Source organism: Equus caballus, chromosome 21 (assembly GCF_041296265.1).
Source record: "Equus caballus isolate H_3958 breed thoroughbred chromosome 21, TB-T2T, whole genome shotgun sequence".
Taxonomy (NCBI): domain Eukaryota; kingdom Metazoa; phylum Chordata; class Mammalia; order Perissodactyla; family Equidae; genus Equus; species Equus caballus.
The window spans coordinates 11,209,260-11,233,502 of record NC_091704.1 but is presented as its reverse complement, the minus strand read 5'-3'; the positions used below and the strand labels follow the sequence as shown (position 1 = coordinate 11,233,502).

Below are 24,243 nucleotides of genomic sequence, written 5' to 3'. Positions count from 1 at the left end.
CCTTTTGTGCTAAGTTCTGATAATGTTACCTACTCTCACTACAGCCCTGGGGGTGATAATAACTCTCTACCAACACTAGTTACAGGATGCTTCACTAACCCTACCCACATTTTTAGAGCCCTATTTATTAGACTCTCCTCAAGTGTCCCATGGTTTCTTGACAACTGACACCTGTTTCTTCAGGGGACCCTGACTAATAGGCCCCACAACAAGCCTGATCATAAACTCCATGGGGGTAGGGAATTTACTCTCTTGTATTTGATGTTGCTATCCCAGCACCTAGAATGATGTCGATTGTACAGTCAGTTTTCAATAAATGTTTGTTAAACGACATATGTGTGACCACTTTCTCTCCTTCATGATCTTTATGTTAAAGTCTATTATGATTGATTTAATATAGTTTAACCAGCATTCTTGTGCTTTTATCTGTAATTTGGTAAAGAATGACAAAGAATTATAAACGTCAGCAAAAAGCAAGCAAACTTGTCGTTATGTGCATGGAAATCCAAGATATTTAACATAAAAATTTATGAAACAATAAGAGAATTCAGCAAGAATCAATGTTAATGTAGAAGACCCAACAGATTTCCTATAAACATCCACCCCTGGAGCACCTGTGCAGACCTTCAGTAGAATCTGCACACTGGGCCCCAGGCGCGCCAGGATGGGGCTCAGGGGTTGGTGGGTCCGGCGGCTGTAAAGGAACAGGGTGGAGGTCCCAGGTTGAAAAATTGTAAAATTATAATTTTACAGCTATATAATTTAACTACTTCAGTCGTCATGTCTTTTTCTTTTTACAAAGTCAATTTTCCTACCTAACTCCAAATTTTTTTCACACCATCTAAGTAATATTTTAATATTTTCCATATCCAATCCGTATTCAAATTTCCCCAATTACCTCCAAATGACTTATGAAAAAAATGCTATTTTAATCGGGAGCCAATAGCGGACTACCCTTTGCATTTGACAGCAGAGTTCAGGCTTAACCCTTAACCTCTTCGGGCTCGGAGGACCCTGGGCAGGAGAGATTTAAGAACACCGTCCTCCCGCTTTCGCGGAAAGGCCAAAAGTGACTTGAAATGTAGACGCGGAGGCCTATGGGAAATGTAGTTTTAAATAGGTGAGGTTCACCGCCTGGACTCCGGGAACGGGACGCCACGCTCCTTCTGCGCATGTGCAGCCGTAGCCTCCTCGTTTGTCTTCTCAGGACTCCAGAGAACCGTTGGGGAACTTCGGGGTGTGCTCGGAAAATGCAGGGTGCGCACCTAGGGCGAGGGACTAGCTGGGAAGGGTGTGCCTGTGCTTGGGGATGGGAGCAGGAAGTGTCTGGGACCTCGTCGCCCCCCGCGGCGGTGTATAAACCCGGGCGGGCCGTCAGAGCGGGTAAGGCCGATGGGGGAGACCCCGGCCCTCGGGCTGCCGGGGGGCGCAGGTGTTCGGGGCGGTCCGGGATGCCCGAGGATCGTGTGACCAGCCCGCCTGCAGCCCGACCGGAGAGAAGCCCATGTCGGCGGCGGTGGGTGCGGGAGGGAGGAGTGCGTTTATCAGGCGGACGGTGACCGTGGGTCTGCGGTGGAGCCCGAGCTCTGGAGCACTACAGGCCCGGTCAGTGCCAGCTCTGTCACCTGTTAGCAGGGGCGACAGAAGGAACCTGGGCGAGAGTCAGGGTTCTCATCTATAAATATTAATAATGATTGTTTCACGGCAACGTTTGGAAACACAGATCACTATTTTAGACAAGTGCCAGGTAGGAAGCCTTAAGTAAGTGACAACTGCTGTTATAGTTAGAGGACGCTTTGTTTTTTTACTGGATAGTTTAATGTACCCTGACAACCACTTCACCAGAAACCGAGGCTCGGGTCGGTGGCCCGATGTGCTCGAGTCAGGAGCTCCCAGCCAGGGAATTTGGATTCGAGGGCAGGTGTGCTTGGCTTCAGTCTCAGGCTTTGTCTGATGTCACACCTGCCCAAGACTGGCATTACAGCCTTCACAGCACTTAGGAACATGGCCTGTCCCTGCGTCCCCAGGGATGTAAAGGAAAGGATGTGGATGGAATCCCACCATGTGTCACATGTATCCTGGGATTTCTAGTGTCTCTTCAGGTCCCTTGGGTCAGACAGAGGTGCCTGGCCCCCTCTGCATTGTCAGGCTTTCTGTCCTTGAAGTCTGACGTTATAATGAATTCTAAGAGTCAGCCTTTTTGCCCCTAAGATGAATTTATTTCTCAGATCCATGTCCCAGTTGCCTTGAAACAAACCAGCCCTTGTGAGGCAGGAAGCAGGGGGCCTCTGTGAGGGAGTCTTACCTGGAAGAGAGCGCCCCTCTGACCTTAGACCTCTCTCCAGAGCTTCAGAGCAGAGACAAGAGCCCAGAAAGGAGCAGATGCTAGATTTGCAAGATCAGAAGCAGGTCTTGATCCTCCTGCCCAGAATGAACCAGACTTGATGATGCCACCTTCAGGAGCCACCACACTGTGTGACAGTGGGGCATTTGGGCCGTCCCTGGGAAGTACAGGTGAGCTGGGGTGACCCAGGGGCAGGCTGCTCAGGAAAGGCTGCTTTGTTGGAGAGCCGTGAGGGCAAGGTCTGGGGGTAAGGGACAACCAGGGAGAGGGAGGAAGTTCTGTCTCCAGTCCCCTTAAATGGCCCCCGCTATTTACAGATGCGCTGCTGTCACACATGTCCACCACCACATGTGACATTAGTGACGTTATCCTGATGTCACAGGATCCAAGAATGATGATCTGTGAAGAGTTTTCCAAGGTCACCTACTTCTAACTCTTTTGAAAGATTTAAAGACATTGGGCCTGAAAATTTCAGTGACTTGTCCAGGGAAACGCAGTTTGTGACAGTTCACTCTCTCACAGGTAAGTTACCAAAAGCATCTATCGAAAGGGCCTTTTGAGAAATACTTCCCAGCTGAAATGAACAATTACAAATTCCTGCCTTAAATCCTCCCATCTCTTTTACTAGGCTTTCCGTGGATTGTGTATACCAGGGGTTGAATAATATTACTGAGAAAAATAGATAAATGATGCATACTGAGCATTTTTCTGCTAAGTTAACTTTAATGAAGGAATAGTGTCTTGTCGTTTGGCGTACTTTAATTCAACTGATCGGTTGTTTTTATTTCTTTCTGTTATCCAGAAGGACGCATGCGTTATTGTTAAATCAATCGAGTAAAGTTTATGTTCACTCAGTAAAAAACTGCAGATTTCAGCTCCATGGTCATTTCAGAATCACACAAAGACAGGTGTTGCTGCCTGTCCATGATCCTTCTTGTGCCTTTTCAAGGCCCAGAGGGCCCTGTGCCTATGGGGAGGATGATCCCCAACTGGGGTGCTGAGATTTGAGGAGGTGAATCTAAGAGCTGTAAGACAGCTAAATCTCAGGACCCCTGTCTTCTTTCTGTCCCCTCAGCTGAACCACAGTCCTCTGTACTCGCCCAGGAGCCACAGAGAGTGAACATCCCTCAGGTGAGCTCTTTATTCATTCCCCACTTTATATTGTAATGGATTTATAAGGTTTAGCAGGATCCATGCATTAAAGGAAAAGGAGAAGTTGAAATAGTAGAAATCAAGTCAGTCTTGAGGAAAAATATAGCGTGTTTTACTATTAATTGTGATGTTGGCTGTTAGCTTTGAGTGGGTAACCTTGTCAGGGTAAGTAGTTTCCCACTAAGCTACCTGTTTCAATCTCTTTACTTGTGATTGGGCTATTCAGATTCTCTGTTTCTTCTTGATTCAGTTTTGGGAAGTTGTATGAGTCTTAGAATTTATCTGTTTCTTCTGGATTGTCCAGTTTGTTGCTATATAGTTTTTCATAGTATTCTCTTATAATCCTTTATATTTCTGTGGTATCTGTTGTAATTTCTCCTCTTTCATTTCTAATTTTATTTATTTGAGCCTTCTCTTTTTCTTAGAGAGTCAGGCTAAGGGTTTGTCAATTTTGCATATCTTCTCAAAGAACCAGCGCTTTGTTTCACTGATCTTTTCTACTGTTCTTTTTTCTTTTTTGGTTTCAATTTCATTTATTTCTGCTCTGATTTTTATTATTTCCCTCCTTCGGCTGACTTTGGGCTTTGTTGGTTCTTCATTTTCTAACTGTATTTTAAGATTGCTTATTTGAGATCTTTCTTGTTTTTTAAGGTGGGCCTGTATCGCTATGAATTTCCCTCATAGGACCACTTTTTCTGCATCCCATATGAGTTGGTGTGGTGTATTTTCATTTTCATTTGTCTCCAGATATTTTTTGATTTCTCTTTTAATTTCTTCAATGATCCATTGGTTGTTCAGTAGCATGTTGTGTAGTCTCCACATATTTGTCACTTTCCCAGCTTTTTTCCTGTAGCTGATTTCTAGTCTCATAGCATTTTGGTCAGAAAAGATGCTTGATGTGATTTCAATCTTCTTAAATTTATTGATGCCTGTCTTGTTTCAAAACATATGGTCTGTCCTTAGAATGCTCCATGTGCACTTGAGAAGAATGTGTATTCTGCTATTTTTGGATAGAATGTTCCATATATATCTATTAAGTCCATCTCGTCTAGTTTTGCATTTAATTCCACTATTTCCTTGTTAACTTTCTGTCTGGATGATCTATCCATCGATGTAAGTAGAGTGTTGGGGCCCCCTGCTATTATTATGTTGTTGTTAATATCTCTTTTTAGGTCTGTTAATAGTTGCTTTATGTACTTTGGTACTCCTTTGTTGGGTACATGTATATTTATAAGTGTTATGTCTTCTTTTTGGAGTGTCCCTTTTACCATTATATACTGCCTCTCTTTGTCTCTCATTGCCTTTTTTATCTTGAGGTCTACTGTGTCTGATACAAGTATTGCAATAACTGCTTTCTTTTGTTTGCCATTAGCTTAGAGTATCATCTTCCGTCCCTTCACTCTGAGCCTGTGTTTGTCTTTAGAGCTAAGAGTGTTTCCTGGAGGCAGCATATTGATGAGTCTTGTTTTTCAATCCATCCCACCACTCTGTCTTTTGCTTGGAGAATCCAATCCGTTTACATTTAGAGTGATTATTTATATGTAAGGGCTTAACGCTGCCATTTTATCACTTGTTTTCCAGCTCTGTATTTCCCTTGTTTCTCGTCTTGTGTATTTTGGACTGCCAGTTCAGTTTGGTAGTTCTCTATGATGGTTTTCTCAGTTTTCTCTTTTTTGTGTGTGAGGAAGACTGGCCCTGAGCTAACACCTGTAAGCAATCTTCCTCTTTTTTAGCTTGAGGAAGATTGTTGCTGAGCTAACATCTGTGGCAGTCTTTCTCTGTTTCTTGTGTGTGGGATGCCAGCACAGCAGGGCTTGATGAGAGATGCATAGGTCTGTGCCTGGGACCTGAAGCTGCAAACCCTGGGTGGCTGAAGCAGAGCATGCGAACTTAACGATTATGCCACTGGGACAGCCCCTCAGTTTTCTTTTTTTCTGTATCATTTGTGTCTCTGTTCTGATTATTTGTTTAGTGGTTATCATCAGGTTTGTATAAAAAATCTCGTAGATGAGATATACCATTTTCTGATAGCCTCTTATTTCCTTGGTCTAAGCCAGGTCCATCCCTTTCCTCTTCCTCTGATTTGTTGGTCATAACATATTCTGTTTTGTGTTGTGATTTTGTGGTTAAAATCACAAGATTATAGTTATTTTTGATGTTTTCTGTCCGTTTACCTTTCATGTCATAATTAAGTTTTTGCTAACCTCTTCTGGTAGAGAGCTGCAATTTTCTGACTTTGGCTGCCTATTTATCTCCTTGCTCAAGGCTTTGTGAACTCTTTTTTTTCTTTTTCAGGTATGAAGGTCTTCTTGAGTATTTCCTGTTTGGGGTGTCTTGTGGCGATGAACTACCTCAGCTTTTGTTTATGTGGGAAAGTTTGTATTTCTCCACCATATCTGTAGGATATTTTTCCCTGGATAGAGTATTCTCGGCTGAAGGTTTTTGTCTTTCAGATTTTTGAATATCTCATTCTACCTTCTCGTAGCCTGTAAAGATTGTGCTGAGAAATCTCCTGAAAGTTTGATATGGTCTTTGTAAGTTATTTTCTTCTGCCTTGCTGCCTCTAAAAATATTTCTTCTTTGTCACTGACTTTTGCCAGTTTTACTACTCTATGACTTGGAGTAGGTCTTTTGACATTGATGTAATCAGAAGTTCTGTTAGCGTCTTTTACTTGTAACTGCAGCTCCTTTCCCAGGTTTGAACAGACTTTCTGCTCCTTTCTCCCTCCCTTCTCCCTCTGTAATACCCATAGTTTTCATGTTGCATTTCCTAATTGAATCAGATATTTCTCAGAGAATTTCTTTGTTTCTTTTTAGCCTTAATTCTCTCTCCTCCTCCATCTGAAGCCTTTCTATATTTCGGTCCTCCAGATTGCTAATTCCGTCTTCCATAATGTCAGCTCTGTAATTCAGGGTATCCAGATTTTTCTTTATCTCATTGTGTTTTTCATCTCCAACATTTCTGATTGGTTTCTCTTTATAGGATCAATCTCTTTTGTGAAGTATTCCCTCTGTTTATTAATTTTATTCCTGATTTAATTGAACTATCTGAATTTCCTTGTAACTTGAGTTTTTTAATGTTAGCTATTTTGAATTCTCTGTCGTTTACATTGTAAATTTGTGTGCCTTCAGGATTGATTTCTAGGTGCTTTTCATTTTCCTTCTGGTCTGGACTATTAATATATTTCTTCATACTATTTGATGGGGTTGGTTTGTGCCTTCACATAGATAGTATCTGGTTGCAGATTCCACCTGCCACCACTGGAGGAGGTTCAGGAGCTGTGTATTCTGAGCCTGCTGTGATCCCTGGTGTCTGTGCTTGTCCTTTGGAATCTATGCTGACAGGACCCATCTGCGATTGCCTGCTTGTAGCTGCTGCTTTGCTAATGTACGCACGGGCACTCTAGACGGGGTCCCTTGCTCTGGCTGACTGGCTGAGCTTGTGAGCCCAGCATGGGGAGGGGCACTTCTTTTGCATGTGCCATCCCGTGGGTGTTCTCTCTTTGCCCTCGCTGTCTGTCCTTCTGGCGTGCTGGCTTCATGAAGACAACCCCACAATAGCTTAGCCTCCTCTGTGGAGCTTTCCTATGGGATGTGAGGGAACTTGGAGAGCGAAGGCATTCCCACAGAGTCTCCCCCTAGGCCCCTCTTTTCTCAGAGCTGTGCATGGTCCTGTGCCCTAGGTCATTGCTGGGGAGGGAGAGGAGATCCCCTTACTTCCTCCTTCTTCCTCCTGGGGGGTCCAGCACCTCCACCTTCAGACATATGGCTGCATGGGTCTCTCAGATGTCTTTTGTGTTGTGTGCCTGTCCTCTGTTGGTTTATGAATGTCCTTTTCATTGTTTCTTAGGGAGGAGAGTCTAAGGGAAGAGCTCACTCCGCCGTGAAGCTGATGTCATGCCTGGTCATTCTATTTTTAAGTTTTTGAGAAATCTCTGTACTGTTTTCCACAGTGGCTGCACCAATTTACATTCCCACCAGCAGTGTATGAGGGCTCCCTTTTCTCCACATCCTCTCCAACACTTCTGTTTTCTTTGTAAAGATTGGCACCTGAGCTAACATCTGTTTGTCTATCTTTTTTTCCTTCTTGTTCTCCCAAAACCCTCCCAGTATATAGTTGTATATTCTAGTTGTATGTCCTTCTGGCTGTGCTGTGTGGGATGCCACCTCAGCATGGCTTGATGAGTGGTGCCGTGTCCAGGCCCAGGATCCAAACTGGCAAAACCCTGGGCTGCTGAAGTAGCGCACACGAACTTAACCACTCGGCCATGGCACTGGCCCCTCTCCAACACTTCTTATTTCTTGTCTTTTTAATAATAGCCATTCTGATGGGCATGAGGTGATATCTCATTGTGGTTTTGATTTGTATTTCTCTAATAATTAGTGATGTTGAACATCTTTTCATGTGCCTGTTGGCCATCTGTATATCTTTGGGAAAATGTCAGTTCAAATCCTCTGCCCATTTCTTGACTAAGTTTGTTCTTTTGTTGTTGAGTTCTTTATATATTTTGGATAGCAACCCCTCATTGGATAAATGATTCGGAGATATCTTCTTCCAATTGCTAGGTTGTCTTTTCATTCTATTGATGTTTCCTTTGCCATACAGACGCTTTTTAGTTTGATGTAGTCCCATTAGCTTATTTTTTCTTTTGTTTCCCTTTCCTGAGGAGACATATTGAAAAAGATACTGCTAAGAATGATAGCAAAAAGCTTACTGCCTACGTTTTCTTCTTTGGAGTTTTATGGTTTCAGGTCTTACATTCAAGTGTTTAATCCATTTTGAGTTAATTTTTGTGCATGGTGTAAGATAATGGTCTACTTTCATTCTTTTGTGTGCGGCTGTCCGTTTTCCCATCAGTGTTTATTGAAGAGACTTTCCCTTCTCCATTGTATGTTCTTAGCTCCTTTGTTGAAAATTGGCTGTTCCTAAATGTATGGGTTTATTTCTTGGCTATCAATTCTGTTCCATTGATCTGTGTCTGCTTTTCTGACAGTATCGTGCTGTTTTGATTAATACAGCTTTGTAGTATACTTTGAAATTAGGGAATGTGATGCCTCCAGCTTTGTTCTTTTTTCTCTGGAGTGCTGTGGCTCTTTGGGGACTTTTGTTGTTTCCAATAAATTTTAGAATTCTTCTTTCTATTTCTGTGAAAAATGTCATTGGGGTTTTGATAGGGATTACATTGAATCTGTAGATTGCTTTAGGTAATATGGACTTTTTCACTATGTTAATTCTTCTAATCCATGAGCACAGAATATCCTTCTATTTCTTTATGTCTTCTTTAATTTCTTTCAACAATGTCTTATAGTCTTCAGTGTATAGGTCTTTCACCTCATTGGTTAAATTTATTCCTACCCACTTAATTCTTTTTGTTGTGATTGTAAATAGGATTGTATTCTTGATTTTTTATTTCTGCTCATTTGTTTTTAGTTTTTTGATGGATTCTTTAGCGTTTCCTATATGTAAAATCTCATCATCCACAAGTAGCGACAGTTTTACTTCTTCCTTTCCAGTTTGAATATGTTTTATTTATTTTTCTTACTTGATTGCTCTGGCTAGGACTAAGAAGGGTGAGCGTGGGCATCCTTGTCTTGTTCCTGCTCTTAGAGGGATAGCTATCAGTTTACACCATTGAGTATAATGTTAGCTGTTGGTTTGTCATATATGGCCTTTATTATGTTGAGGTACTTTCCTTCTATAATTATTTTATTGAGAGTTATTGTCATAAATGTGTGGTGAATCTTGTCAAATGCTTTCTCTGCATCTGTTGAGATGATCATGTGATTTTTATTCTTCATTTTGTTAATGTAGTTTATAACATTGATAAAGAATACTGTTGTAATCCTTTGTATTTCTGTTATATTGCTTGTGATTTCTTCTCTTTCTGATTTTATTTATTTGAGGCTTCTCTCTTTTTGTCTTATTGTTCCTAAAGGTTTGTCAATTTTGTTTATATTTTCAAAGAACTAGCTCTTAGTTTCGCTGATCTTTTCTATTTTCTTTTTACTCTCCATGTCATTTATTTCAGCTCTGATTTCTAGTAGTTCCTTTGTTCTCCTGACTTTGGGCTCTTCATTTTTCTTCTTTTCTGATTCTTTTGGATGTATTGTTAGATTGTTTATTTGAGATTTTTCCTGTTTCTCAAGGTAGGCCTGTGTTGCTAGGAACTTCCCTCTTAGTACTGCTTTTGCTGTATCCAATAGATTTTGGTACACTGTATTTTCCTTTTCATTTGTCTCCAAATATTTTTCAATTTCTCCTTTAATTTTGTTGTTGTTCCAATAGTTAATGAATAGCACGTTGTTTAGGCTCCACATATTTTTGACTTTTCCAGCTTTCTCCTTGTGGTTGATTTCTAGTTTCATACCATTGTGGTTGGAAAAGATGCTTGATATCTTTTCAGTCTTCTTAAGTTTATTGGGAGTTGTTTTGTTTCCCAACAAACAGTGTATCTTTGAGAATGTTTCATGTGTACTTGAGAGAAAATGTATATCCTGCTGCTTTTGGATTGAATATTATATATGTGTCTGTTCAATTCATCTAGTCTAGTGTTTCATTTAAGATCAACGTTTCTTTGTTGATTTTTCTCTCTAGAAGACCTATCCATTGATGTAAGTGGGGTATTAAAGTTCCCTACTCTTATGGTGTTGCTGTCTGTTTCTCCCTTTAGATCTGTTAATAGTTGTTTTATAGACTTTGGTGCTTCTACGTTAGGTGCATATATATTAATAAATGTTATGTGTTCTTGATGGATTATCCCCTTTATCATTATATAATGCCCATCTTTGTCTCTTGTCTTTTTTGGCTTGAAGTCTATTTTGTCTGATAGAATTATGGCTACACTCACTTTCTTTTGGTTGTCATTTGGTTGGAGTATCATCTTCCACCCCTTCACTCTGAGCCTGTGTTTTTCTTTAGAGCTGAGATGGGTCTCCTGGAGGCAGCACATTTTTGGGTCTTTTTCTTAACCTGTCCAGCCTCTCTGTCTTTTCATTGGTGCATTCAATCCATTTACATTTAGGATGATTATGGATATATAGGGACTTACTATTGCCATTTTATCTTTTGTTTTATGGTTGCTCTATATTTCCTTTGTTTCTTTTTCCTTGTGTTTCTCACTACAATTTCAGCTTGACGGTTTTTGGTGATGTGTTTTTCAGTTTCCTCTTTTTTTATGTTTCGTGACTCTGCCTTAATTTTTGTTTTGTGGTTACCATGAGGTTTGTATAAAAGGTCTCACAGATGAGATAGTTCTTTTTCTGCTGATAGCATTTTTGCTTCATTTCACTAGGCAAGTTCTGTCCTTTTCTTCTTCCCTTGCTATTTTTGTTATCAAAATTCTTTCTTTCTGTATTGTGAATTTGTTACCAAATTGGAATGGTTAATGTTATTTTTAATGCTTTCTTTCCCTTTAACCTTTGCATCATAATTGTTTACTAACATGTTCTGATACAGAGTTGCAGTTTTCTGATTTTATCTATTTATCAACTTGTTTAAAGCTTTGTATCCTTTGCCTTTTCATTTCAGACAGGAGAGCTCTTTTTGATATTTCTTATAAGGCAGGTCTAGTGGCGATGGACTTCCTCAGTTTTTGTTTAATCCTCACACTTTATTTGTCAGCTGCAGCAGTGGACCCCCAGCTGTCGCAGCACCCAAGGGCACAGAGCTCATTATTACAGTGTTGATTAATACAGTCCCTAAGTAGCTCTCAAATACTTGTACTTTTCTGCATCCTTTCTGAAACCACCCTAGTCGAAGTAAGCAACTAAGTAACTGGATGACTCTAATGACCTCATGTCTCTGATCCTCAGTTTCTTGGTTTGTGAGATGAGGCAGTTAGAAGGAACACCAAGTTTCTTCCTTCTCTATATTCTGTGATTATCAGAATCTACAACTATGGAGAGACTCAGGGAAAAATCAATTCCAGTGCTTTGGGAAACCATCTCAGTTTCTCCATTTAAATTAACTCTTGGGGTGACTGAGATTGTGCCTCATATCCTCTCATAGCACTGCTCTTAAGGACAGTCTCAGAATCTTCAAGACAACTTAAAAGAAGGCCCTTTCTCTTAAATAGGAATCTGCCTTATGCCATGTTTTGAGCTGTAGAAAATATTTCAGAATGAGATTCTAGTGTTGGTAACAAATTTATCTACATTGCTAATTCATCTGAAAGCTCCTATTCTTGAAAATGTCCCATGTGGGGGTAAAGAAGTTCCATGTAAAGGTTTAGTCCATTTTTGTTGACAATCTCTTGAGTGTATGTTAAAAACCTGGATAACAGGATAATGTTCATGGAGATTGGGGGGAGGGACAGTGATGAATGAGTTTGGTTGACTTTCAGCAGTAGTAAGGTCAAAATGAAAGCATTATAAAAGAAGAGTAGAGATTTAGGTCAGGGCTTTCTATGAAAAACAAGTAAAAACCCTAAGCAGATGGAAAAAGTTTAAGCGACACAGTATGGCAGATTCCACTGATGAGTTTAATAGGCAGCCATTTTAGTGGCAGAGAGAGTAGACTGAAAAGTGAGGAGAAGTTTGGAAAATTCAAGGGACAAGAACCAGAAAAGCAAGGGGTCCCATCCTGCCCTGAGGATTCTTTTGTTCTGAAGTGTGTTAGCCCAGCTGAGTGAAGACCTGGGGAGGATGTCGTAGATCCTCTAAAAGGGGCATCCATCAGCTGCAGGAAGATGTGCCATCTCTCCCCAAAGCTCATTAGCAGATTGGAAGTGGGATGCTGCATTACTCTGATTAGCATTAATTTTATAATTCTAGGCATAGAACTTTCCTCCACATGAGTCAGCCTTCACACAAAAACACAGACTCACATGGTGTGGATAAAACACAAGTAACCTTACTGCTGCTTCCCATCTTCCAAGGACCCAGTGGGAAGGAAAACGTGGTTCCCTAGCAAAGAGGGGAGTTAAGGGCTGGAGTTTTCCAGCTCTCCAAGCTGGGTGCAGGTCCCACAAATCGGGGAGAAGTGCAATGCCATCTTTCTGGCAGACCAAGACTTTGGGAAAACTGGGTCCTTCTGATCTGGTTAGGGAAGACGCAGTACTTCCAACAGCCACTGCAGCAGGGCAACAGCAGCATTACAAGTGAGATGAGGAACGTTACCTCAGAGCCTCCCAGGGAGAGAGCATTGAGGCCCCTACCGTTTATTGGGATAACTGGTTCCTGGCCCTTTGGAAAATACCCAGTCATCCCAGGGCTAGACTTCTCAGGAAAAGTAACTTGCCAATCCCTTTAAAATTTGCAGCTAAAACCTATCTACACTTTTATTTGTTACATATACTGTTGGGGCTTCATTTCAAACTGCTATATTACAAAACTGTTTCAGATAACTTTAAATCCATGGCAGTGACTTTCAAATTCTTTTGATGGCAACTCTCAAAATAAATCTATAAATTATTTTTTATCGTAAATCAGTATATACGCCCACACACCAAAAGAATATAAAAATTTTATGAAACTGTTCTTACCTTTTTACGTGTAATACACTCTAATATTATCTATTCCATTTTGTTTCATTGTTTTTTAAGTGCTTGTCACACCCTCTAGAATTATTTCATAATCCACTAGTGGGTCAGGACCTGCAGTTTGAAAAGCACTATTTTAAAATTATTGCTTCCAGGTACCCTAGCCGGTAGTCTGGTATCCAGATTTTTAAAAGGCTTATTAAAATGCATCATCAAAAAGCAATATTTGCTAAAGGACCCTCAGTCTCTATAAAGAGCACTCTCTTGGGGATTCCAACCACAAGTTACCAGATAAATAACCAGCTTTCCTTTGCAGAACTGAGATGTGCGCTCAACACCAAGTAAAAATGACATAAAATCAGAACAAAGTTGGAAAAGGAGGACCACCTCCAAATGCAATATGTGGTCCTTCTGGGAAACATGACGCAGCCTAGAGTGAGGTGAGGGGGACAAAACAGAAAAAAAACATTAATGGAGAAAAAATCAAGCTTGTAACTTCTGTCTCCAGGCTTCACAAGGTGCACTTGTACTTCCAACCCTAAGAGACAGAGTGATGTTCAGCATGACTCCATAATCCTGTGGCCTTGAGAACCTCAGCAGACATCAGTTAAGTCATTTAAGGATAACTGCAAATTAAATTAGTTCATCCTAACTCTATATGACTCCACTCATAGTTGGAAGTTAGTATATTGATAAGGAGATCTGATCGGTGGTTACCAGGGAAAACGGGGGGTGGGGGGAGGGCACAGAGGGGGAAGTGGTGTACCCACAACGTGACTAACAAAAATGTACAACTGAAATCTCACAAGGTTGTAATCTATCATAACATTAATAAAAAAAAATTAGTTCATCCTAATTACGCAAAAATGATAAATTCAAATAAGCAAGGTAATTCAATTCTGAATTAAAAATTTTTTCAATCACTTGACATCTCAAATCAAAGCAAATGGGTAATGTTACCAATTATATCAATTCGACTCTATATTTCAATACATAAACATATGATGAACAATTAAAATTCTTATGTGATATGCATTTAACTTGTTAACATTTATGCTACAGTAGGGAACCACACTCGAGAAACAGGGTCATGTCCTTGAAAACCAAAGAAGGTTATCACAAAAGAGTCTTTGTAAGAATCCAGCAACAGGATGAGTCCCCAAAATCTATTAAATAAACTATCCCACAGGAAAAGTGAGGCAGATCACACTAGTAAAGGCAACACTATGGAAGCTTATGCAGTAGTTATCAAGGGAAACATTTGATACATAATAAAAATATTTAGTTTTAGGAAGCAGTATGATAGGCTCTGATATGGTTGCACTTATGAGTACAGGACTTTCATAGGAAGGAAAGAAATGGAAATTCACTGAATGTTTGTGTTTTGTCATGCATCACTAAATACCTTCGATTACATTATAGCATTGGAAACTAGGAAGCAGAAATGTTAAATAACTTGTTGTAGGCCACACAGTAATAAATGACAGAACTAGGACTTAAACTCCATCTTCTAATTACACATCCGTTATTCTTGTCACATCAATACCACTTTATCCTGAACTAGTACTCAAAATATGTTAGTGCTTAAAATATTTGCTTAAGCATTTCTTAGGATTTCTGATCAAGGTCAATTCAAATTCCAATTTCAAGGCTAATGAATAAGAAAGTGACCTTTAAAAGGAAAAAAATACGTAAAAAATATACATGCATTCCAGGTGGCATTATGAATCTTCAAACTTTCGATATTCTTTGTGTCTCGTGTAAGGATGAAAAAAGTTATCTATTGCTGTATAACAAGCCACAACAAAGTGGAGTAGCTTGAAACAGTAACTTATTCTTGTCTCTTATTGTTCTGTGGATTGGCTGGGATTCGCTGGGCAGTTCTTGCTTGGGGGTCTCCTAGGAAGTACAGTCAGATGTCAGCTTGGGCTGAAATCCTCTTTGCCTCTATTGTGCTGGATGTCAAGATGGTTCATTTCTGTGTTTGCTGAGGATGCTGGCTGTTATCTTATTCGGGGCTGCCAACTGGAGGGCCTGCATGTGGCCTCTTCATGTGACTTGGGCATCTCTCAAAGTGGTGGCTGGGTTCCAAAAGAAAGCATCCCAAGAGGATATATTCCAAAAGACCAGGCTTCTTACAGCCTAGCCTCAGAAGTCCCAGAAAGTCACCTCCACAGCATCCTATTGGTTGAGCCAGTCACTGAGGCCTAGGGGGAGGGATGTAGACTCCATCTTTTGATATGAGAAGCAGCAGGCAATAAGGGAGGGAGGGAGACTGCCCATCTCACCTTAGTCTTTAGACTCCCATCTGGCATCTCTACTTTACCCAACTGAGTTAGAAGGGGAAATAGATCATACAACTACAATAACACAAATTATTGTGTGGTGTTTTCTCTATCTCTTTGGCACTCTCTCTTTCTCTGGAAACACAGCACTTCTTGAATGAATGGATAAATGAGTCTCTCCCTTTTCCTCTCTACTCCTTTTTTGCCTCCTCACCTTTCTTTTCTTCTTTTTAACTGCAGATGAAAGGTTAAAAAAAAATGTGTTAAGCAGCAACATACTCTAATTAGTAAATCTTATAGTTAGTTTCTACTCAGATCTCCCATTTCATGTCTACCTGCCTGATTCAGTCATCGTCCTATCAGGGAAGGTGATAAGAATGCAAGCAAAGGAGAGAAGAGAGGGAAAAATGGGAAAGCAAAAGTAGATTATCGAGGGAAGAAGGAAAATATAAATGGGAAGGGAAATAAATCAGGAGCACTGAACACCGTTAAGCCCAAATGGCTGAAAAGACAAAGGGAAAGAAGCAAATTTTTCCCTTATGATGCTGCATCCATCCTTCCTTCCTTTCCAATCCATGGCCGCCATCGCCAGCCTAGTCTAACCTTATTTCTTAATGCCTGAATTTTTGCTATATCATCTTACCTAATCTCCCTGCCTAGTTTTTACCCCTTAGAAATCATCAAAAATGGGGCCAGCCCGGTGGTGTAGTGGTTAAGTTTGTGTGCTCCTCTTTGGCGGCCTGGGGTTTGTAGGTTCCCATTCTGGCACAGACCTATACACTGCTGATCAGGCCATGCTGTGGCAGGCGAGCCACGGATGAAATGGAGGAAGATGGGCACGGATGTTAGCTCAGGGCCAATCTTCCTCCAAGAAAAGAGAAAGAAATAAAATAAAATAGATCATCAAAAACACTCCTTTCCTCATGGTGCTCTCAATTACAAAAAAAGAAAAGAGAACACTAAATGACTTCTGAAGGATTAAGTCCAATAGAAACATTTTAAGAATTTTCATAATCTGACCTAACTTTCCTTGCCACTCTTGTTTCTCAAGTCTCCCATATGTGAAACTCTTTACTCAACCAGAGCACTCTACTCAGTGTATCCAAATACACAGAAAAATGAGACTAGATCTCACTATTACATCATGAAAAATACAAAACCTGAATCAAGGAAAATAACAGACAACAAAAATATTACATTACAGAAAGCAGTGTGGTGACATTATAAGCTTCTAATTATAGCGCTTATGGTCCAGCTCACTTCTCACGAATACAGCCTTCTCCTTTTGTCTTCTGTCCTTTGCTCTAAGGATCCTATCACCAGGAGCATTCCCCGCCGCTCTCTGCCTTCCTAAATCCTGTCTCATCAGGACCCACAACATTAACTGACTAATTTGGAAGAAGTGTGATTAACAGAATCATTCTGGACCTGAAGTCCCTTGTTAACACTACAGCATCAGATTTGATTCTCGATGGACACCAAGTCACTCAAATTCCATCTCAGTTTTTACTCTGTAGATTTGTTCAGTATACAGTTGATTAAAAGACCATTCACCCCAGTTTGGTAGATAATTCAACCAGCCTCCAATCCAAAGTTTGTACAACTTTAATTTGTAGTAATTACAAACAGTAATTACAGAAACAGTTAAAACATTCATTGCTAATATTGTAACTCTTTGGGAACCTGATATAAATGCAGTTTTAAAAAAACAGGATATTCGAAGATAGTAACGTACCGTGATTAACAAGATTTTGTGGTGAGAGTAGTTTTTTCTCAGGTATAATTAAAGCTGTAGATGCTATTCTGAAAGTACAGACTTTAGGGGGCAAGGGAAGAGAGTTTTTGAAGCAAAGTACAAATTAGGAATAATTACAGTGATGGTTATGGAATGTCAACATCCATTTCATCATGATGAGCTCAGTCTCCTTCAAAATTCACTTGAGTCCGGGAAAGCATTAGTGTAAGACAAAAGGCAGCTTTGGGAAAAATACCTTTGAAGTATTAAGGAGTAGAGTGATTGGCAGTCAGCAAATATAAAAATGGACGAAAGAGTAAATGTCTTGATCACCTACGGAAAGTGTACACTTCAAGTATCTTATTAAAAACCAGTTTTCTTTTTCATGTCCAATGTTGAATGCACCTGCAATTGTTGTTTTTTCATCTATTTTGATCCCCAAACTGGATATAACTAAATGTTTTATGGGAGTCTATAAAGGTGATGAAATTATAAAGAAAAGTAAGTGAAAGATTATCAGAGAGGAGAGTGGAGGCTTCTGGGGTGATATCAACATTGTATGATTTGACATGAGTGGTGGGTCTGTGGGTGCTCACTTCATTCTCCTTGTTTATGGTTTATGCGTGTTGCTGTTTACAAAGCAGTTATGTAGAAAATCCGCTGACACTAATACCTTCGACAGTTCATTAGCCCAAGGGCGTCTGTTATGCTTTAACCAGGGCTTTGCTCACATTCCCTTTTGCCCACATGAAGCCAGTTGTGCATTAAGAGATGACACAAACTTCTCTTGAACCAAGAGATTTCTTCTTGTTTTCTAGAAGAAATAGCGAAGCTGGTCTAGCGCTTGGTGATATTTCCAAACAGTCCTTTTGTGAATGGCCGTGAGAAGATGTCCTTCTTCAGCCAAGGATGAAGTCTTATACTTTGTATTATTTAAAGTACCTGATGCCATGCTACACAACTAGTGTGTGTGCATCCATTCATCTGACAGATAGTTATTGACTCACCTACCAGCTGACTGCCTGGGAAGCCAGAGCAGTTTGCCAACTAATATGGTTAATTCGGATTTGATAAGTGCTATAAAGACACCAGAGATTCAGCAGTTTCTCCCAGCTATCGAACTTATTTTGGCTAATGGATATCACTCCCACTCCCATTTCAATCTTACAAAGGGATGCTAGAAGAGGATTGAGCAGTCAGAAGGTGGAAACTTAATAAAAATTGAAAGTCAGAGATGGGAGGGAATGAAAGCAGCAGAGGAAGAAGGAGGCAGAGGCTGGACGGCCAGCAAGGCCTCAGTGCCCTGCACAGTTTAAGCTGAGCCAGGTATTCTTCCTGTTTCCTTGCTTGATCTTTGCTTGATCCTCCCTCTTGCCGACGCCCTCACCTGGAGGAGTCAAGCCCAGCACAGATGCCACTGAGACAGGTCAAAGCCAGGGAAAGGTCCTGGGATCAAAACTTGGCTAAGTATGATCCAAACTTCCAAGCAGTCAGAAGTAGAAAGAGCCAGAAGATAAGCCTAACCCATTTTTGAAGGGGTGCCAAAGGTGAAAAGCAGGAAAACCAAAATTACTCATCAAGTCTAAAGGGGGAGCACAGAGCCAGAAGCTGAGAAGAGAAGAGGAGTCAAGCAAGTCAGTGCCAGGTAAAAACAGAAATAGAGAGTTGAAAAAAAAAAAAACAAAGCAAAGCGAAATGAAGGGTCCAAGACAATAATTGGGAGCATTCCTTGGGGTTTGATAATGGATTTTATGGGTTAGCTTAAGTTAAAAGCAAAAGATGTGAGCGGGTACCTTCCTTCCTTCTGACATTATCTCCCACCTTGTCAACAGTCCGTTGTTACCAAGGCATTAACAACACTTACCAAACAAAGTCTAGAAGCCCTTTGAGCAGTCTTGCTAAGAACCATCTTTGTCTAGACTGATTTGGCCTTGAGGATGACCACATCTCCTCAGGACAGTTCTCCCTGGATTCCTCCATTGGCTATTTTGGGAAATGACGCACTTGGACAAATGGTCTACCTAAATGAATGGTTCAGGTCTGAGCAGCATGAGACACTGGCAGATAGGAATGCCTCCCTTAGCAGCAGGAAATTCAGCACTTACCATGTCCCGTGTGGCATGCTCTCCCAGAATACTTTTAATATGATATCCCAGTGTATTTAACATTTTAAAATTACTCCATTTGGTTAAAATCAATTAGATTTTTTTGAGGATCTTGGTCTTTCTCCAGCCCAGTTTAAACCATAATTTCCTGAAGACTAGGATTATCTCGCCATGTTCTTTTTCACGTCCCCGTCGTTTCTAGTCAAGCCGCAAAACGTGAAGTCTGCAGTGTGGGTTCATAGCACCTCAGAGATCATCTCGATTCTCCCCATCCCACGGTGGGAAATTGACCTCAGTGAACGTGGAGTAGAGTGTTTAGTATCAGCCTTAAAATAAGTGTTTTCTTTTTTATTGTCTTTTCTTCCTGTCTGCTTTTCAGAGTAGAAGCAACAGTAATTTAAACTTTTCTACTATGTGACCTACACTCCACAGGTACCTTATAATAGCTGAGCCAGGGCTTAACAAAGGAATTGGGTGTGTGTGGTATTTGTGTGAGCATGTGCTTGTGTGTGTGTGTGTCACAATCTGATTGCCGATGTGGGATGGGAGATGGGAAAGAATGTTAGGCACTTGTGTATTTATATCAAAGAGACGGTAGGACCCACAAAAAAGAATTCTTTTTTTGTCATGTTAATGTTATATTTTGGGGGGAGGTTTTGGGGGAGGAAGATTTGCTTCTAAGGGGTGGACTCATATCTCTGTGTGGGGAGGCTCAGTTATAACGACAACTGAAGTCTCTCCTGGCGTTGGGATATTTCATTCTCGTAGGGAGAAATGCAATGCTCATCCCTCCTCCCTCACACCCCCCACCACTTCCTTGGTGCCCTTCCAAGGTAGGGCCCTTGGTGCTGGCTGCTCATTCCTCCCCCAGGGGTGGCTTTCCAAGGCCAAGAGGGCCAGAGAGGGCTGCTGCCAGAGATGCTTCTGTTCTGGCTCCTTCTCACTCCCCTTCCTGTCTGCTGGGCCTTTTGGTGGCAGCACCTAGTCCTGACGGGGTTAGAGTACCACCCTGGAGCGGATGGTGTGTGCACCAGCAAGCATCCAGTCAATTCATGAGTTATCCTCTGCGTGAGCTGGGCTGTGATGTGCCATTATCTTCCTGCTCCCATTGTACACTTCACACACCAGCTTTCTCTCCAGACAGTTGTTTGATCACTAACTACTTCGAATATCATGACCATAGGCTCATTTATTTTTTTCCGTTTTAAAGGATGGTGCTGGTGTGCACAGGGAGCAGCCACGTCAATTTACACATTTGCCAAGGTATCCGATTGTGAGCTGCCTATCAAGGTGCTGACTTTAATAAAAGCTTATTACCATGAGCATTATTTAGCATTTATGTGGCTCCTCACAATTGTTTACCCATTATTTCTCAGCGCTCCCCTGTCCAGGTGATCAGTGTTAGCAACCCGCATTGTAGAGGCAATAAATCCGGGGTCCTGGAGAGGTTTTAGTAATATCCCCAAAAGGACACAAAGTGAATAACCACAGAACAGTGACTTCCTGGAAACCCTTGAAATTGGCCTGGACCCCTCTCCCTCTAGCATACTTGGCGAGTTCACTCATTCCATCATCTGGTTTGCAGACCCGCACAGGGTGGGCTCTTCTCGCAGATTGCAGCCCAGATACCCTGAGGCCTTCCCTGGTGACCTTATCTACAACAGGATCCCCTCCCCAAGGCTCTATCACATTCCTGTGTTTATGGACTCCACAGAGCTTAGTGCCACCTGAAGTTATCTCGTTTATGTGAAGTTGTGTGTCTTTGTGTTTGTTGTCTGTCTGCACCATTCAGGAAGGTCATCACTATGAAAATAGCAGTCTTGCCTGGGTTGTTCATGCTGTGTCCATCCTCTTTGTTGAAAGCACCTGTCATTACAGTAGGCACTCAATAATGCTTGTTGAGAGAATGACAAAGACAGACCCTGTAAATACTGTTACTCACACGTCATTTTCTTTGCCTTTTCATCTCTTTCTGGATTTTCTGGCCATAGTCACACATACTGTCAGTTATTCTCAATTACGCTGGAGCTAATGATCCAGGCTGTGGATGGCCCAGGTCCTTGGCTTCCTTCCCTCTCTGGCTTCCTCTCCTCTGGAGATTCCTCCAGATCTTTCGGTCTTTTCTGGCCTTAGTTGAGAGGGGTCGAGAGGAGAGTAGGGCAATGAAAGTCCTATTAGACAATTTTGCAAGTTCTAATAGCTTTTGACAGGTACAAAGTTGAAATTATTGATCTGAAGATTTATTTTTTACCTTATTTGTCGATTTAAAAAAATGCGTCTGTTTTATATATGCAGTACAGTGAAAAGTGCTTTGAAGAAGTTAAAAGCACTGGATAAATGTAAGAGAGAATTATATATGCATGTAGTCCCATTAACCTTGGTAATTGAGACTTGGTTGTAGATTTAAAATATAATTAGTTTTGATAGAACAGTAGCTCACACTTTTCTAATGGGTAGAGCCAGACGAGGCTTAGAAAACGTACCTTTGGTAGATTTTATTTTTGAGCCATCAAATCAAGACAAAGCTTACAATCCCTTCAGAGGCTAAAAGGGTGGCAGTAGTCGTGATTTCTCATCAACAAGTAAGAATAGGCAAATGGTCTTAAATGATTGAGTTTTCTTGCTTCAAATTTCAGGACAATGAGAATACAGTTTCCTCCGAAAAAATCTTAGGCTGATCTTGGAAGAAAGACCCCCTGGATCATCTAAAAATAAAGTTTTCTATTTAAAGGTTGGTTTTAATGTTCATTATAGCCCTATGTGCTACCAGAAAATGGTTTGCCTTTTTGTTTTAAACATAAGGAATCAATGTAACGCCTTATACCTGATAACCTGTGCTGTTGTATTTGGTCCTCCCTACAACTCTGTCCATAGATATTATTGTTGCCACTTTATAGATGAAAAAACGGAAGCAAAACCATTAAGTGCCTTCCCCAAGGTCTTAAAAGAAGTCACCAAGAAGGTGGTGTGGCTCAAGTCTCCTGACTCCAGTTTACTATTCCCCACAATAATGTTGGAAAACCACATTGGAATGGGAAGACTCATTCCAAGTACTGCTGTCACACCAGCAAGCTTCAAAGGTCAGGCAGATATTTTACTTTACGGTTAAATTGGCCACGTTTGCTCAGTGTGTACTATATCCCAGGCCCTGTGCTTTGCCCTGGGAGGATTCAGAGAAAGTAAAAGACGGATTAGACTTTCCTGGCTCTTACAAGCTGGTGGGAATGGGAGACACATACATACAAACGTGGAAGGGCAAGGGGGACAGTGCACTAAGAGAGATACACAGCTCTGTGGGAGCAGGGGAGGAGCAGTCTCTGAACACGTTCCAGGAAAGGGGTCACCTTCCATGCCAAGATGAACTTTGCATGAATAAAGATTTAAGTGAGGACAGATTGAGAAGAGTGAAGAGGGGAATGGGGTGTCGACCAAATTTCATCCACCTGCAATTTTACCTACTCAAATTTTATCTACCACGGCAAGAAGTTAGTGTCTAATATTTTAAAATTACTTTTAAATACAAGTATTTGCGTATTAGTTATATAAATAGAGGTAAACACCAGAACAACTATGATAGAAACGGCTCAAGTGGTTTCCATGGGGAATGGAACTGGGGGGATAGGAAGGATTGGGGTTGTGAGGTGGGGGAGGGCCTGCCGTGGTTCTTTATAAAGCCTTCAGTACTATTTGGTTTTAAAGGCACAGGTATGGATTCCTTAGATAAATATTAATTTTTAAGTGAGCCTTAAAGAATGAGTAAGGTTTCTCCAAGGAGAGGGAGGAGGTGGGTATTTATAGCAGAGGACCCAACATTAACAGAGAGAGGCGGCAGGAGAGCAGAGGGAAGAGCAGGTGACCCATTAGGATGACTGTGGAACACACCTCCCTGCGTGGGGACACCTGAGCTGGTGCTTGATTGCAGAAGGCCTTGGATAGAAGGGTGCGCACAGAGACACACACACACACACACACACACACACACACACACTCATGTGGTTGTCGGCAGGAAAGCAATAAAGGGTATTGGGCAAAGGGGTGATATGCTCAGAACTGAGCTTTACGTACAGCAGTGGTTCTCACCTTGGAGATTACCTTGCTTGTTAAAATTGCTGGGCCCCACATCAAAGTTTCTTCTTGAGTAGGTCCAGAGTGAGGCCCGAGAATCTGCATTTCTAATAAGTTCCCAGGCAATGCTAATGCTGCTGGTCTGGGAACCACAATTTGAGAAGCAATAATAGAGTAATCTAGCAACGAGGAGAAGTCGAGACTAGAGTAGTGGGAGAATGAAGGTCAAGGGACTGTTCCACTAGGACAGAGCAGAAGGAAGGGGGCCCTGATGGGGAGTGACGGTGAGAAAGTCCAGAACAGCAATCAAGAGAACAGACTGACTGCTTCAAAGGATAGAGGACCATTGGGCCATGTTCTGGGTCACACCAAATCACAAATCACTGTTAAATCTCCAGTGCTTGGGCCAAGTATGCCAAGAAGCACCTGAAATTCATTTTTAAAGCAGCAATCCTGTCTAGAAATTAAGCTGTGAGTTTTGCCTTACTTTCCCTTTCTTCCCCATCTCTAACCTCATTCTAGTGCAATTTAGGTTACAAAAGCATCTTCCAGGGAGAGCATTCATATCTGCACGTGGTCAGAAAGTGTATCTGTCTGTATATATAAAATCGTATTAAAGCTGGTTTCCTTATTATTTCATTTTAGAACATCCCTGTAGCTAAATGGTGTGCAAAGTAAACATGGAGAACAGAAAGCATCCATCTCTACCTAGTGGGGCAAAAAATGACTGAATTCCCATACCATATAAATACCCCATGAAAAGACAGAGGAATCCTTGATCCACCCAACATTCACTGAGTATCTGCCTCGTGGCAAGCACTGTGGATGTGCTTGGATACAAAGATAAATAAAACGTGGGCTCCACTCCCAGCAGTTCAACATCTAGCAGTCTTTGTCCCATGCTCTTAAATCTTGCTAAGGATTGGGTTTTGTTTGTAATAGAAATTCTGTAGCAGGGACAGAAGAAGTTATCTTTTCTAAATTGCCCACCTCTGTTGTCTAATTATTCCACTGAGGAAAACACTTGGTCCTGGGTTACTTCGCTGAGCTCAGATATGTTTTGCTGACACACAGAGTC

General features: G+C 41.2%; 1 protein-coding gene across 47 annotated transcripts in view; it reads left to right on the top strand.

Moving 5' to 3' along the window:
* The window catches only part of LOC138919734 (ral guanine nucleotide dissociation stimulator-like), a 175,753-nt gene that overhangs the window by 79,670 nt on the left and 71,840 nt on the right, over positions 1-24,243 (top strand). For 10 of the 47 annotated variants that reach the window (XM_070245983.1, XM_070245984.1, XM_070245972.1 and 7 more), the window contains exons 1-5: positions 1,217-1,383; positions 2,346-2,514; positions 2,662-2,866; positions 3,420-3,475; positions 21,737-21,831. The exons of 3 other annotated variants lie outside the window; for them this stretch is intronic. The gene's annotated coding sequence lies outside the window, so the exon portion shown is untranslated. Of the gene's footprint in view, positions 1-1,136; positions 1,384-2,345; positions 2,515-2,661; positions 2,867-3,419; positions 3,476-13,483; positions 13,582-21,736; positions 21,832-24,243 lie in introns of those variants that run through there. 34 more of the 47 variants (XM_070245982.1, XM_070245986.1, XM_070245987.1 and 31 more) reach the window with 12 other exon arrangements.